The 13659-nt window shown below is 41.1% G+C and overlaps 1 protein-coding gene across 5 annotated transcripts in view; it reads left to right on the forward strand.

Moving 5' to 3' along the window:
- LOC122559083 (microphthalmia-associated transcription factor-like) overlaps positions 1 to 13659 on the forward strand; it is a 286328-nt gene that overhangs the window by 237745 nt on the left and 34924 nt on the right. The window lies entirely within an intron of this gene.

A 13659-nucleotide genomic window follows, 5' to 3' on the forward strand; every position in this document is an offset into this window, starting at 1 on the left:
AGAGCACAGCATGCTTTAATCATGCAAAACACCATTTCGGGGCCTATGCTGTAAGGCACTGTTAGAGCAATCCAGGCATTGAAATCTTTTCTTATAGAAACCAATGACCTTGATGGAAGTGTGGGCAGTCTTGTATCTGTTATTCTCCATCAGCCTGAGGGTTTCATAACAGTGTTATGAGCCATGTTTCGAAGGAGGCAGGATTCTGAGAGTTCTGTAGTTTTTAAGAGTCATGACCTGCAAGATTTGGCATCAGTGGCCACATAACCCTTTCTGTTGATGAACTCTGTCAATTGGTGAAAGAGTGCTGTAAAAACGCAATCCATAGTTCCCTGCACATGGAGGAAGCCAACAATGGTAGAGAATCCATTGTCTGCGCTGCTTAACTCACTTCCTCGTGGGGGAAAGATAGAGTTGTGATCTGGAGAAACTGGCATCTGTCACATCCCAGATACGTTTATTGGTTGAGGATTGGGAGATGCCACACGGGTCCCAACAATTGCTACTTGAAACAAGCCTGTGATATAAACATTTAGGGCAGCTGTGAGTTTGATGGTCATTGAAATGGGATTGCTACTCTGTCCTTTTGAGCACAAGTCCTGTTCCAAAAAAAATGACAACGTTCAGTGATAATGGCCTGGGACATGCTTAATCAGCATCTGCACCACCTTTCAGAGAATTGGAGAAAATTGACAGAGTAGCCAGCGATCACTCTCCTCTGCTTCCTTGGTGGATCTTCACTTTTAAAGAAATTCATACATGCGACGTAAGTGCCGCTGTCTGGCCCAACATTTATTGCCTGTCCCTAGTTGCCGTTGAGAAGGCAGTGGTGAACAATGCTCTCACATCACTGCAGTCCGTGTGCTGTGGTTTGAACCACAATGCGGTTAGGGAGGAAATTCCACAATTTTGACCTTGCCAGTGTGCAGGAATGGTGATATATTTCTTGCTCCTCCTCTCTCTGACAGGAAGGTGGAAGCCACACTGGCAATTGCTATTCTTGCACCACCAAAAATTTTCACACTGCGTTGCTTATTGGCAAAATTCTTACTCCTCCAGTCAAAATTAAAAATCACACAACAGCAGGTTATAGTCCAACAGGCTTATTTGGAAGTACAAGCTTTCGGAGCTCTACACCTTCGTCAGATAGCTAGCTGACGAAGAAGCGGTGCTCCAAAAGCTTGTGCTTACAAATAAACCTGTTGGACTATAACCTGCTGTTGTGTGATTTTTAACTTTGTCCACTGCAGTCCAACATCGCCACCTGCACATTATGTACCCCAACCATGTTAGCCCCTCCCCCAACGGCAAGACACCCTCTTGCAAATCACACACAGTAGTCTTACATACTTACAGTTCATTGTGCAAATTTAGCAGCTGCAAAATGTTGCCTTCCAGTGTTTCTGAATCGAAAAGAAAAGACAATGCTTTAAGTATGTTCTCTGATTCCACTCGCTTAGCTGATATGTCAAGGAGTCAGAGCGTATTGTGAAATGATCATGATTGCTTGATTCTTAATGTGCATTCTTGGACAATGAATGTCCTGCTGATGAGTGTGAATCGAAGCCAGTTGGATGGCATGACTGAATCGCTGCAAGATGACAGCAATTGCCCCTAGTAGGGTCTCAAATTCCAAAGTTCCAAAACTTCCAATGGGAAGTTCTCGGCCTTACATCAGTTTTGCACTGCTATATAGATCAGACTTCCAAATATTAAATAGTGTGAAATTATCGGTGTTAAAATTGGAATTGGTTTCTGACTGGCTTTGCTTATATGACAGAAAAAAACAAAACATATATTGTAAATTGCTAATTTCCTAAATTGGTAAATTATAATATGTAAAAAATACATTAAAATATAAAAGTAAGTACATACCTTTATTGTTACAGTACCTCCTACTCACTTCTGATCCTCTTTCCCACCCTCTTGCCTTCTGATTTCTGTAGATCCTTCCTCTTCCAGATCTTCTGATTTGTGGCTTCTCTCTGTTACTGACTGAGTGTGAATCCCAAGGCATCTTTCCCTGAGGTCTGTGTTAAGGATCCTTTACTTATTAGGATATAAACTCCCTGATTGAACTGTCAGGTCTTCCTTGTTACGTTGTAGACTCTGCGTGTTAGCCTGATAGCACCACTTCTCATTGGCTATCACCACTTCCAGGATCCACTCGGCGACAGTGGAACTGTACCTCTAGTTGACTGAGGTCTTAGCCTTCCCCCTCCGCCTGGCTGCCAGGGTGTCGATCATGACTGAGCAAGATACCTGTTCCAAATCTATCCCTCCTCCCCCCCAGGTCTACCTGGAGTTACTTATACTTACTATAATAGGTAGCCTCTATATAAATTGAAAATAAATGTTAGATATTTTAATAAGTTGATCAGTTATGTTAATTTTAGTGGACAAACATCACACCCACATTTCCTCTTTGAGCCTAGTTCCATTTATTTAGAATGTCTCTTAACAGCCAATAGAGAATTTCCAGCCTCTCAAAGTCAAATGTATTGCAAGTGGTTTGTTTAGATGTTGTTCGGTAAAGGTTTCCTGCCAAAGTTCAAGCTTCATCCTCTCATTCATCTACCTCTCTGACCAGTAAAATGGGACCTACCAATTTCCACCCTAACTGAGTAATAAAATAGCAGGTGACATATTTCAATAACTCCATTGCCACTCAGAAACATAATGACATCTAGAATTCTCTGACATAGCAATGACCTTCACTGCTCCCTCTTCCACTAAACAAGAAAATAGGACCTCTTCCCCTTTACCTCCCCTTGTTCCTTCCCCTCTTTCTCCTTCCCATATGTCACTTTCCTTTCCTATGTCTTTCCATGGGGTTAACTTATCCTCTGACCTTGAATCCATAACTACTTGAAGCTGCACTTTCCTGTGACTCATTGTGCACAACACCTTGGGAAATTGTGCACAACACCTTGGGCAGCACGGTGGCACAGTGGTTAGCACTGTTGCCTCGCAGCGCCAGAGACCCGGGTTCAATTCCCGCCTCAGGTGACTGTGTGGAGTTTGTACATTCTCCCCATGTCTGCGTGGGTTTCCTCCGGGTGCTCCGGTTTCCTCCCACAGTCCAAAGATGAGCAGGGTCAGGTGAATTGGCCATACTAAATTGCCCATAGTGTTAGGTAAGGGGTAAATGTAGGGGTATGGGTGGGTTCGCTTCGGCGGGTCGGTGTGGACTTGTTGGGCTGAAGGGCCTGTTTCCACACTGTAATGTAATCTAATCTAATCATGTAATCTAATCTAATCAAATTGTTCATCGCTTGAAAAAAAATGCAAAATACCAACATCAAGTTAAAGTCCCCTTATGTGTACATCATTCACAATAACTGAACAATATTAAAAGACCTTTTTCATGTTGGTAGTGAATTTAACATTTGTGACAAACGTTCTGCCCACAGAGAATAACTCTTGCAACAGAACTTTCCTGTCTTCCACATGATATTACAGCTTAAAAATAGCACAAGAGAATGGCTATCAAACATCTGAGGAGCTTTGTTCATTCTAAGTAATGTAATATTTTCCAATTAAGTTCAATTAAATGGAAAAAACCTTATAGCCTATCTCTGTAAGCATACCTTCTTTTTGAAATAAAAGTGACTAACAATCTAAACCGAAGTGTTTCTGAAGCATTCAGAAACAAAAATAAAGGCCACTTAAGAAAAATAATGACCACTCATTATTTATTCTATGTCAAATTGCATTATCTTAAATGAATGAAGGACTGAAAATAGATGTGTGCTTTTTAAAGTTAATAAAGGCAGATGATTCTATCATGGTAGACTTTAGAATATAAAAACCAAAAGGACTGCAGATGCTGTAAATCAGAAACAAAAACAGAAGTTGTTGGAAAAGCTCAGCAGTTCTGGCAGCATCTGTGAAGAGGAATCAGAGTTAAAGTTTTTGATCTGGTGATCCTTACTCAGAAATGTTGGTAGCTGGGAAAATGTCAGTTCATATGCAGACAATAGGGTGGGGGGAGGGGGTAAGGAGTAAACAAGGGTGGGGATAGAGCCCAAAGAAAGTGACAAACAGTTGGCCAGACAAAGAAATGGATAATGATCTGGCTGGGAGGATGAATAGTTGTTAATGTGGACTGTTAATGGCTAACAATAGGTAGTGTGTAGAAGCTGACTAGGTGATAACAAGCCTAGTGTGTGAGGTTGGGGGCTACAATGCAGGAGAGTTCAGGCCCTAAAATTATTGAACTTGATATTGAGTCCAGAGGGCTGCAGGGTCTCCAAGTGGAAAATGAGGTGCTGTTCTTCTAGATTGCGCTGAGCTTTGTTGGACCACTGTAGCAAGCCTGAGACAGTGATGTTGGCCAGGGAACAGGGTGGTGTGTTAAAGTGACAGGCAACTGGAAGCTCAGGTTCTTTTTTGCTGGCGGAACGTAGATGTTCTGCAAAGCGGTCACCCAGTCTATGCTTCGTTTCCCCAAACTAGCGGAGACCACATTGTGAGCAGTGAACACAGTAGACTAGATTATGAGAAGAGTGGACCAGGATGTCTCGGATTAGAATATAATGTTTTTCTGTTCATAAAATAGCTGCATCAAAGAAAAGAAATTGAATGTGGCATTTGTGGAGACTCAGCTGAAATGTATCAGATTGAGTGGCTTGAACGGTATGGAAAGGAAGTAGCTGTTGAAGGGCCAATAACAAGGGGCATAACTTAAAGGTGAAAGGCAGGAGAAGGAGGAATCTGTAATGTGAATCTGGAATGCACTGTCTGGGAGGTTAGTTGATATAGGAAACCACAACTTTTCAAATGAAAGCTGAAACATTATATCATTCAAGGCCATACAATATCTTGAACTTGAACACAGCTGGTATCTTTCATGAAATGCAGGAAAAATACCAAAACCTCAGAAGCAGCAGTGCAATGTTGGAACAAAAATAGGGGATGGTCGCTCCTCTTCCAGATCTAACACCCACTTCCACTCTCAGTTGAGGAGATAGAACTATGTTAGAGTACATAGTTTTTCACCTTTCTGCCAAATTGGTGGGGAATGTGTGTGGGTATCTGGAATATTTACATTTGTTAATATTGCTATTTCTGCTGTAGTCTGACCTTTGTGATACCATAGTCATTTTCCTGGAGATCTTCATTTTTGGTGTTAAACGTCATGTTGTCGTCTCGTGTACATTTTAAAGTTGACAATAGTCTGACATTTGATTTCCCTAGTCTGTCTCTGGTGATACAGGTCATCAAAATCTAAGAATTTTGTAGTGTGTACAAGACAATTTTCTGATTCATAGGTGTGGATGTACCTACGAGAGAAGGTGCAAAACTTGACTTACTCTTGGGAAATAAGGCAGGGCAGGTGACTGAGGTGTCAGTGGGGGAGCACTTTGGGGCCAGCAACCATAATTGTATTAGATTTAAAATAATGATGGAAAAGGATAGACCAGATCTAAAAGTTGAAGTTCTAAGTTGGAGAAAGGCCAATTTTGACGGTATTAGGCGAGAACTTTCAAAAGCTGATTGGAGGCAGATGTTCGCAGGTAAAGGGGCAGCTGGAAAATGGGAAGCCTTCAAAAATGAGATAACGAGAATCCAGAGAAAGTATATTCCTGTCAGAGTGAAAGGAAAGGCTGGTAAGTATAGAGAATGCTGGATGACTAAAGATATTGACAGTTTGGTTCAGAAAAAGAAGGAAGCATATGTAAGGTATAGACAGGATAGATCGGGTGAATCCTTTAGAAGAGTATAAAGGAAGTAGGAGTATACTTAAGAGGGAAATCAGGAGGGCAAAAAGGGGACATGAGATAGCTTTGACAAATAAAATTAAGGAGAATCCAAAGGGTTTTTACAAATGACAAAAGGGTAACTAGAGAGAGGATAGGGTCCCTCAAAGATCAGCAAGGTGGCTTTTGTGTGGAGCCGCAGAAAATGGGGGAGATACTAAACGAGTATTTTACATCAGTATTTACTGTGGAAAAGGACATGGAAGATTTAGACTGTAGGGAAATAGATGGTGACATCTTGCAAAATGTCCATATTAGAGAGGAGGAAGTGCTGGATGTCTTGAAACGCATAAAGGTGGATAATCCCCAAAACCTGATCAGGTGTACCCTAGAATTCTGTGGGAAGCTAGAGAAGTGATTGCTGGGCCTCTTGCTGAGATATTTGTATCGTGGATAGTCACAGGTATGGAGGTTGGCTAACGTGGTGCCACTGTTTAAGAAAGGTGGTAAGGACAAGCCAGGGAACTATAGACCAGTGTGCCTGACGTCGGTGGTGGGCAGGTTGTTGGAAGGAATCCTAAGGGATAGGATGTACATGTATTTGTAAAGGCAAGGACTGATTAGGGATAGTCAACATGGCTTTATGCGTGGAAAATCATGTCTCACAAACTTGATTGAGTTTTTTGAAGAAGTAACAAAGAGGATTGATGAGGGCAGAGCGGTAGATGTGATCTATATGGACTTCAGTAAGGCATTCGACAAGGTTCCCCATGGGAGACTTGCTAGCAAGGTTAGATCTCGTGGAATACAGGGAGAACTCGCCATTTGAATACAGAACTGGCTCAAAGGTAGAAGACAGAGGGTGGTGGTGGAGGGTTGTTTTTCAGACTGGAGGCCTGTGACCAGTGGAGTGCCACAATGATCAGTGGTGGGTCCTCTACTTTTTGTTATTTACATAAATGATTTGGATGTGAGCATAAGACGTAGAGTTAGTAAGTTTGCAGATGACACCAAAATTGGAGGTGTAGTGGACAGCAAAGAGCGTTACCTCAGATTACAACAGGATCTTGACCAGATGGGCCAATGGGCTGAGAAGTGGCAGATGGAGTTTAATTCAGATAAATGCGAGGTTCTGCATTTTGGGAAAGCAAATCTTAGCAGGACTTATACACTTAATGGTAAGGAACTAGGGAGTGTTGCTGAACAAAGAGACCTTGGAACAGGTACATAGATCCTTGAAAGTGGAGTGGCAGGTAGATAGGACACTGAAGAAGGCGTTTGGTATGCTTTCCTTTATTGGTCAGAGTATTGAGTACAGGAGTTGGGAGGTCATGTTGCGGCTGTACACGACATTGGTTAGGCCACTGTTGGAATATTATGCGCAATTCTGCTTTCCTTCCTATCGGAAAGATATTGTGAAACTTGAAAGGGATCAGAAAAGATTTACAAGGATGTTGCCAGGGTTGGAGGATTTGAGCTATAGGGAGAGGCTGAACAGGCTGGAGCTGTTTTCCCTGGAACGTCGGAGGTTGAGGGGTGACCATGCTGTTTCCATGCTGTACATCTCTATGACTCTATAATGGACATGTGTGAGAAAAATATACCTTTTTATATACATGGCTGTTCAGGACATTAGTTAGGCCACTGTTGGAATATTGTGTGCAATTCTGCTCTCCTTCCTATCGGAAAGATGTTGTGAAACTTGAAAGGGTTCAGAAAAAATTTACAAGGATGTTGCCAGGGTTGGATGATTTGAGCTATAGGGAGAGGCTGAACAGGCTGGGGCTGTTTTCCCTGGAGCGTCGGAGGCTGAGGGGTGACCTTATGCATGTTTACAAAATTGTGAGAGGCATGGATAGGGTAAATAGGCAGTCATTTCCCTGGGGTCCGGGAGTCCAGAACTAGAGGGCATAGGTTTAGGATGAGAGGGGAAAGATATAAAAGAGACCTAAGGGGCAATTTTTTCACACAGAGGGTGGTATGTGTTTGGAATGAGCTGCCAGAGGAAGTGGTGGAGGCTAGTACAATTGCAACATTTAAGAGGCATTTGGATGGGTCTATGAATAGGAAGGGTTTGGAGGGACATGGGGCGCGTGCTGGCAGGTCGAACTAAATTGGGTCAGATATCTGGTCGGCATGGACAGGTTGGACCGGAGGTTCTGTTTCCATGCTGTACATCTCTATGACTCTAAAAGTAGCTGAGATTTAAATTTTAATCCGACGCATTGGAAAATGGGTAGGGTTGTGCTCCTGAAATGGGATCAGGTTAGACAGAACCATGAATCACTGGGTTATAACACTAGTTATTGGAGAGCACAAGTGTGCCAAGTTAAATTGCCTTAAATAGCATCCCACAGCCCATTTTTAGCTCAGATCACAGATGGTACATTGGGCATTCTTATCAAAGGAGAGAGTGGAGTGTACTAATTAAAGAATGAACAACCTTTCTTCATCTGTTCAACTTGTTCTCAGTACTGTGAAGAGAGCATCTATGAATGTGCAAAGCCAGAGAAACAATCAAGCAAATAGGGTCTTTAAGAGTGAAACTGAGCTGATGTTATCAACCTTTTCTTTTATATGACAGCAGTTAATTTTTCATCCTTTTTGTAGAGTTTGTGTTCTCTTTTCTTTATGCATTTGTGGTTTGGTTTCTACCATTTAATATTTTGTTAAAGACTGTATCCTTTAGTGGAGCTGGATGAGAATACTGCATCCAGTGTGGAGTGGAGATCTGAAAAATGATCAACATCTATAACATCAACCTCTCTACCTGCAGGCTGACTGGTTCTGAATCTGTATCCTGAATTTTCTGTTCAGTTACTGACTTCCAATATCTGCAACTTTTCTTTTCTGCCTAATGTTATAAACAGTTTTTCAGTCTTGGATCTATAAATCTTCTAGCTTCTGCAAGGGGATCCTATGATTCCAACAAATTTTAATGGCAAACCATATCACAGGTTGCAAGAACAAAATCTTGAGAATTTTGCATTCCAGGTCTTTTAGTTTCCTAGCATGTTACTTGTGTTGTTGAATAGTTTAAAATACAACTACTGAGGAGCTCAATGTTGGTTACCCCACGACCAGTCCTGGCTCTTCCTCCCTTATTATGGACCCTTTCTCCTGAAATGAGAGAAAGGGAGAGATTAAGCGAGATGACATTGGATTATGCCGGTGCAGCTGGGTGATGTGTCCTGAATGAGTGGTAAGGCAGGGCAGAGGGCATGTGGGGTCAGTATCTAGGAATGTTGGGGTGAGTGAAAGCAAGTGACTGAAGCTGTTGAGTGCAACAATGAGAGTAGAGCATGAACCTTGTTTGGATGTTCATGCAGTGGCAGAGATAGTGACTGCGAGGTAGCTGAGTGAATATGGTACCACTTACCCTACCACTTACCCAAGCGGAGCAGTGTAGGTTAGTGACTTTCTTCTTGCACTTTTGGGTGTTGCTTCAAACCGTGGAGATTGAACTGAATCTGGAGGTAAACTGAAACCAAGCTGACAAAATCTAATGCAGTGGTCTTCTCTGATGATCCTGGAGGAAGAGGACTTGTCTGATATCGCACCAATCAAGCTATGTGCAGCACACAGGATACCCCTGGATTGACAATGCTTTCCCAAGTGTACAGAGACCTTCTGAATATAGCATAGTACCAGTGATGTTATTTTATTTTTATTTCAGGATTTCCTGTAAATGGCAAAAACATCTGGCTATGCCAAATAGAAAGGTCAGGGTGACATTGGGTGAGAAGGGAGCTGTAGTGGTTCTGGTAGATAATTAATGTGTTGGTTTGGGATGTTAGTGCAAGTAAACCACTAAGCCTCACAAATAGAAACCAAGTAAAAATAAGCTAAAGAACAAATTCTGTGGATCAAGGAACAAATTCTGTGGATCAAGGGTCCAATCTTCAAGAGGAGAAGAAGCTGACTTTCTCATTGTTCTATTGGCTATCCCATTGACAACAATGTGATAGAAGAGGATCAATTCACTAGCTAGCTAATTGGACCTAGGTTTTTACTTGAACAAGAGTTTTGTCTTCACAGAGATTTTGTGTGCTGGTTTTGTTCTACCTCAGAGGTAGGCAATGGTGGAGAAAAAAGGGAAAAAGAGGCATTCTGGATGCCTGGCATTTTGTAGATGATATTGGTTTTGTCCATGGGTTGTACTGGGTCTTTTAAGTTTGTTAGTTTTTGTTTGAGAGTGTTGGTGGGTTTGTGTGCTACTAGGATTCCGAGGGGTCTTAGTAGTCTGGCTGTCATTTCTGAAACTTTGATGTATGGGAAGGTGGTTAAGGTTTCTGGCTGTGTTCGGTCTGCTTGTCGTGGCTTGTTCTTGAGGAATCTGCGGACTGTATTTTTTGAGTATCCGTTCTTTTTGAATACGTTGTATAGGTGGTTCTTCTCTGTTTTCCGAAGTTCGTCTGTGCTGCAGTGTGTGGTGGCTCGTTGGAATAGTGTTCTGATACAGCTTTGTTTGTGTGTGTTGGGATGGTTGCTGGTGTAGTTTAGTATTTGGTCAGTGTTTGTCGGTTTTCTGTATACGCAGGTTTGTAGTTCTCCGTTGTCCTTTCTTTCGACTGTGACGTCCAGGAATGCGAGTTTGTTGTTGGTTTCTTCCTCCTTGGTGAACTTTATGCCTGTGAGGGTGTTGTTGATGATGTTAAATGTCTCCTCTATCTTGTTTCGTTTTGTGATGACAAAGGTGTCATCTATGTAGCGGACCCAAAATTCCATGCAAGGACTGCCACAAACACAATGTAGGACAAACAGGAAGAAAGTTAGCCACAAGGATACACGAACACCAGCTAGTCACAAAAAGACACGACCCTCTCTCCTTCATAGCCCTACACACGGAGGAAAAAAACCCACCATTTCGACTGGGACAACACATCTATCCTGGGATACGCTAAGCAAAGACATGCCAGAGAATTCCTAGAGGCCTGGCACTCCAACCACAACGCCATAAACAAACGCATAGATCTAGATGCCATCTATCAACCCCTCAGAAAACGAACAGGAAATGACATCACCACAAACCCCGGGAACCCCATCCAGGAGAAAGATATAAATAGAAAGCAAGGAGACAACAGCTTCGCTTCACTTGGAAGTCACCACTGATGATGTTACCTAGCCAGGTAATGAAACGTTTGGATATCAAACCTACAGCTCAGCGAGCAAACCTACACCCCTTTTGAAATACATGTTGCTCAAGTCAGAGTGGTTGTAGACCAATGAGCACGGTGGTGAGCAGTGAATAGGTTTTTGCATCATTTTAGGATATTGATAAGAGTTTTGGATGACATTATGAAGGTAGAATAAAGGTAATCAGTTAGAAATAATTTGATCAGTCATGGCTGGAGGTAGCAACGACAAGCAAAAGTGTCTCATCAGCAGAAGGGCTGAGGAAGTGGGCAGATGGCAATAAACAATCTTAGTGGGGATGTGGATAAGGGACATTGAAAGCTCACCCAAAGCTTAACAGATGTATTGCCAGTGTTGCAAACAATCTGTTTCAGTCTCTCACAGTTGTCAGGGAGAGGGATGGAGTTAGTGATGAGCGAGTAATTTTGTTGTGAGAACATAGGACAATGGTTCAGTCTTACAAATATTTATTTGGTCGTGTTTATTTCCATGGAAGTGTGTCAGGTCTTTTTTAAACATTTGTATGCCTGTTGTCCTGTGTTGACTTAACTGTTGTAGTGTCTAAAAAAATGCATGTACCTTGTGGCTTTATGTTCAGTGGGAACAGTGACAATGACTGGGGATAAATTTGTGAGAGTCCAAATCCACAAAGTCTATATCAACAGAAATATAGATGATATTGTTACTAAGTGATAGTATCACATAATAAAGTAGTTAGTGATAAAGAAAAAGGAGCCTCTGAAAACCAAAAAATAGTTTCCAAAATCAGAAGTTTCCTCAATAAGACCTATTTTTAAGAAAGATTGACAATCTGATAAAGAGGCAATAGACAATTTGTCAAACTACATGAATATGTTTTATTTAGATTACTGACTCACCTGATTAATTTTGGTTTTCCAAGTTCAAGGTGGAGATTTAAGGTGGATTGACAGGGAGAATCAAGGTAATTTTAAGATAAAGAAAAACTGATATTATCCAGTTTGCCATAACAGGCCATCTCCATCTCTGGCAAAATCTCCATTTCAGATTGTCCAGTCCACAAACCAACAGACAGCTTGTAATGGGACACAAAAGAATGGGTAAACTTGGATGAACAAAGTAAAAGGACAAGTAAAAGATTTTGGAGATGATTGTGCAATTATTTGAACATTTCTCATAATATTTAGATCTTTGCCCAACTTATTCATTGTAGCATTTTCTTTTTATTTTTGATAAAAGGTTTCTTTGTGATCATTGTTCACTCATCGACTTACAAATGTGGGACTGGAACGAGAAAATGAATTAGCCTTGAAGCAATTATCAGTCAAGAAAAAATCATGGTCTCCCATGAAAGAACCAATTTTATGCATAAAAACAATGACGTCAAAGCTGTGTAAAAACAGCTAATGGCAAATCATTTTTAATTTATATGGCTAACTACCATGGCATCTTGAAAGCTTCTTCTGTGTGCTGTTGATGTCTTTATATGCATAACTAATTAAGGGAGCTTTCGTTTTATAAGACCATTGGTTTATTTTTTCAAATTAATCTAGGCCACTGATAAACCATCTTTTCATCACAGTCAAAAGCTATCACTTTCTTTGAGTGCAGTAAGTGTGGCTGCGTTTCTAACACATATTGATTACTTTAAAATCCTAGTAGATGTTTCATCATACTTGAAATGTTGGAACTTAATCATTATAAGGTAAGTTTTAAAGAAAAGTGCTTTAAATGGTCAGTGTATTTTGTTTTGAATTAGCTGTTCCAGCAGCACTTGAAAGCGACATTACTCACTTTTTATTACTCTCAGTTTTGATATTCTTGACTTACTTATCATCTAATTATATATACTTAATGGTATCTGTTGCAGAGCCTTTGCAATTTCCAAAACAACTAATAAAGGTAACAAATCTTATATGCGTACAACTCATGAAAAAACTGCTCATCAATGCTAAACAGTTACTTGCAGCTGAACTATCAGCAAATAGGCATTTTATTGAATTAGAATGTAAATTAATTTTGTAACTTAATATATGGCAATTGGCTTCATGATTGTGAAAACTGTATGGCTTTGCAGTTAAAGGCTCTTTGTTATCCCATTGAAGGAACATCTTTGAAATCAGTAAAATCGTAAGACTATTTGCAGCTTTGCAGCCTTTCTTGTAGCTCAACTAGAGTAAATTCACAAACTGTGATGTTCTTCTAAAATTTTGCAATAAAGGAACTACTTTGAAGTTTCTTCCTAATAATGTTTTCTGAAGGAACATAATCTTGAATTTTTGTTGCCATTTTGTTTCATTCCTCAGTGTCTCACTTGTTGGCCAGGAAGATCTTCACAGTTATGTGTAGGTTTTTGTTATACTGTGCACAATTCAAAGTTTGTGCGAAGATTTGTAGCTCGAGTGCTTGTTGTTGTGGTTCTGTTCGCCGAGCTGGGAATTTGTGTTGCAGACGTTTCGTCCCCTGTCTAAGTGACATCCTCAGTGCTCGGGAGCCTCCTGTGAAGCGCTTCTGTGATCTTTCCTCCGGCATTTGTAGTGGTTTGAATCTGCCGCTTCCGGTTGTCAGTTCCAGCTGTCCGCTGCAGTGGCCGGTATATCGGGTCCAGGTCGATGTGCTTGTTGATTGAATCAGTGGATGAGTGCCATGCCTCTAGGAATTCCCTGGTTGTTCTCTGTACTCCTTAGTAGCCACACATGCAGATGACAAGCAACATGAGTTCGACTGGGACAACACTACTATTATACTATTATACTATTATACACTACTAAGCCAAACAGAGAACAACCAGGGAATTCCTAGAGGCATGGCACTCATCCACTGATTCAATCAACAAGCACAT

This window comes from Chiloscyllium plagiosum, unplaced genomic scaffold (genome assembly GCF_037043375.1).
Source record: "Chiloscyllium plagiosum isolate Xiang-an unplaced genomic scaffold, Cpla_swu_hap1 HiC_scaffold_14, whole genome shotgun sequence".
NCBI lineage: Eukaryota > Metazoa > Chordata > Chondrichthyes > Orectolobiformes > Hemiscylliidae > Chiloscyllium > Chiloscyllium plagiosum.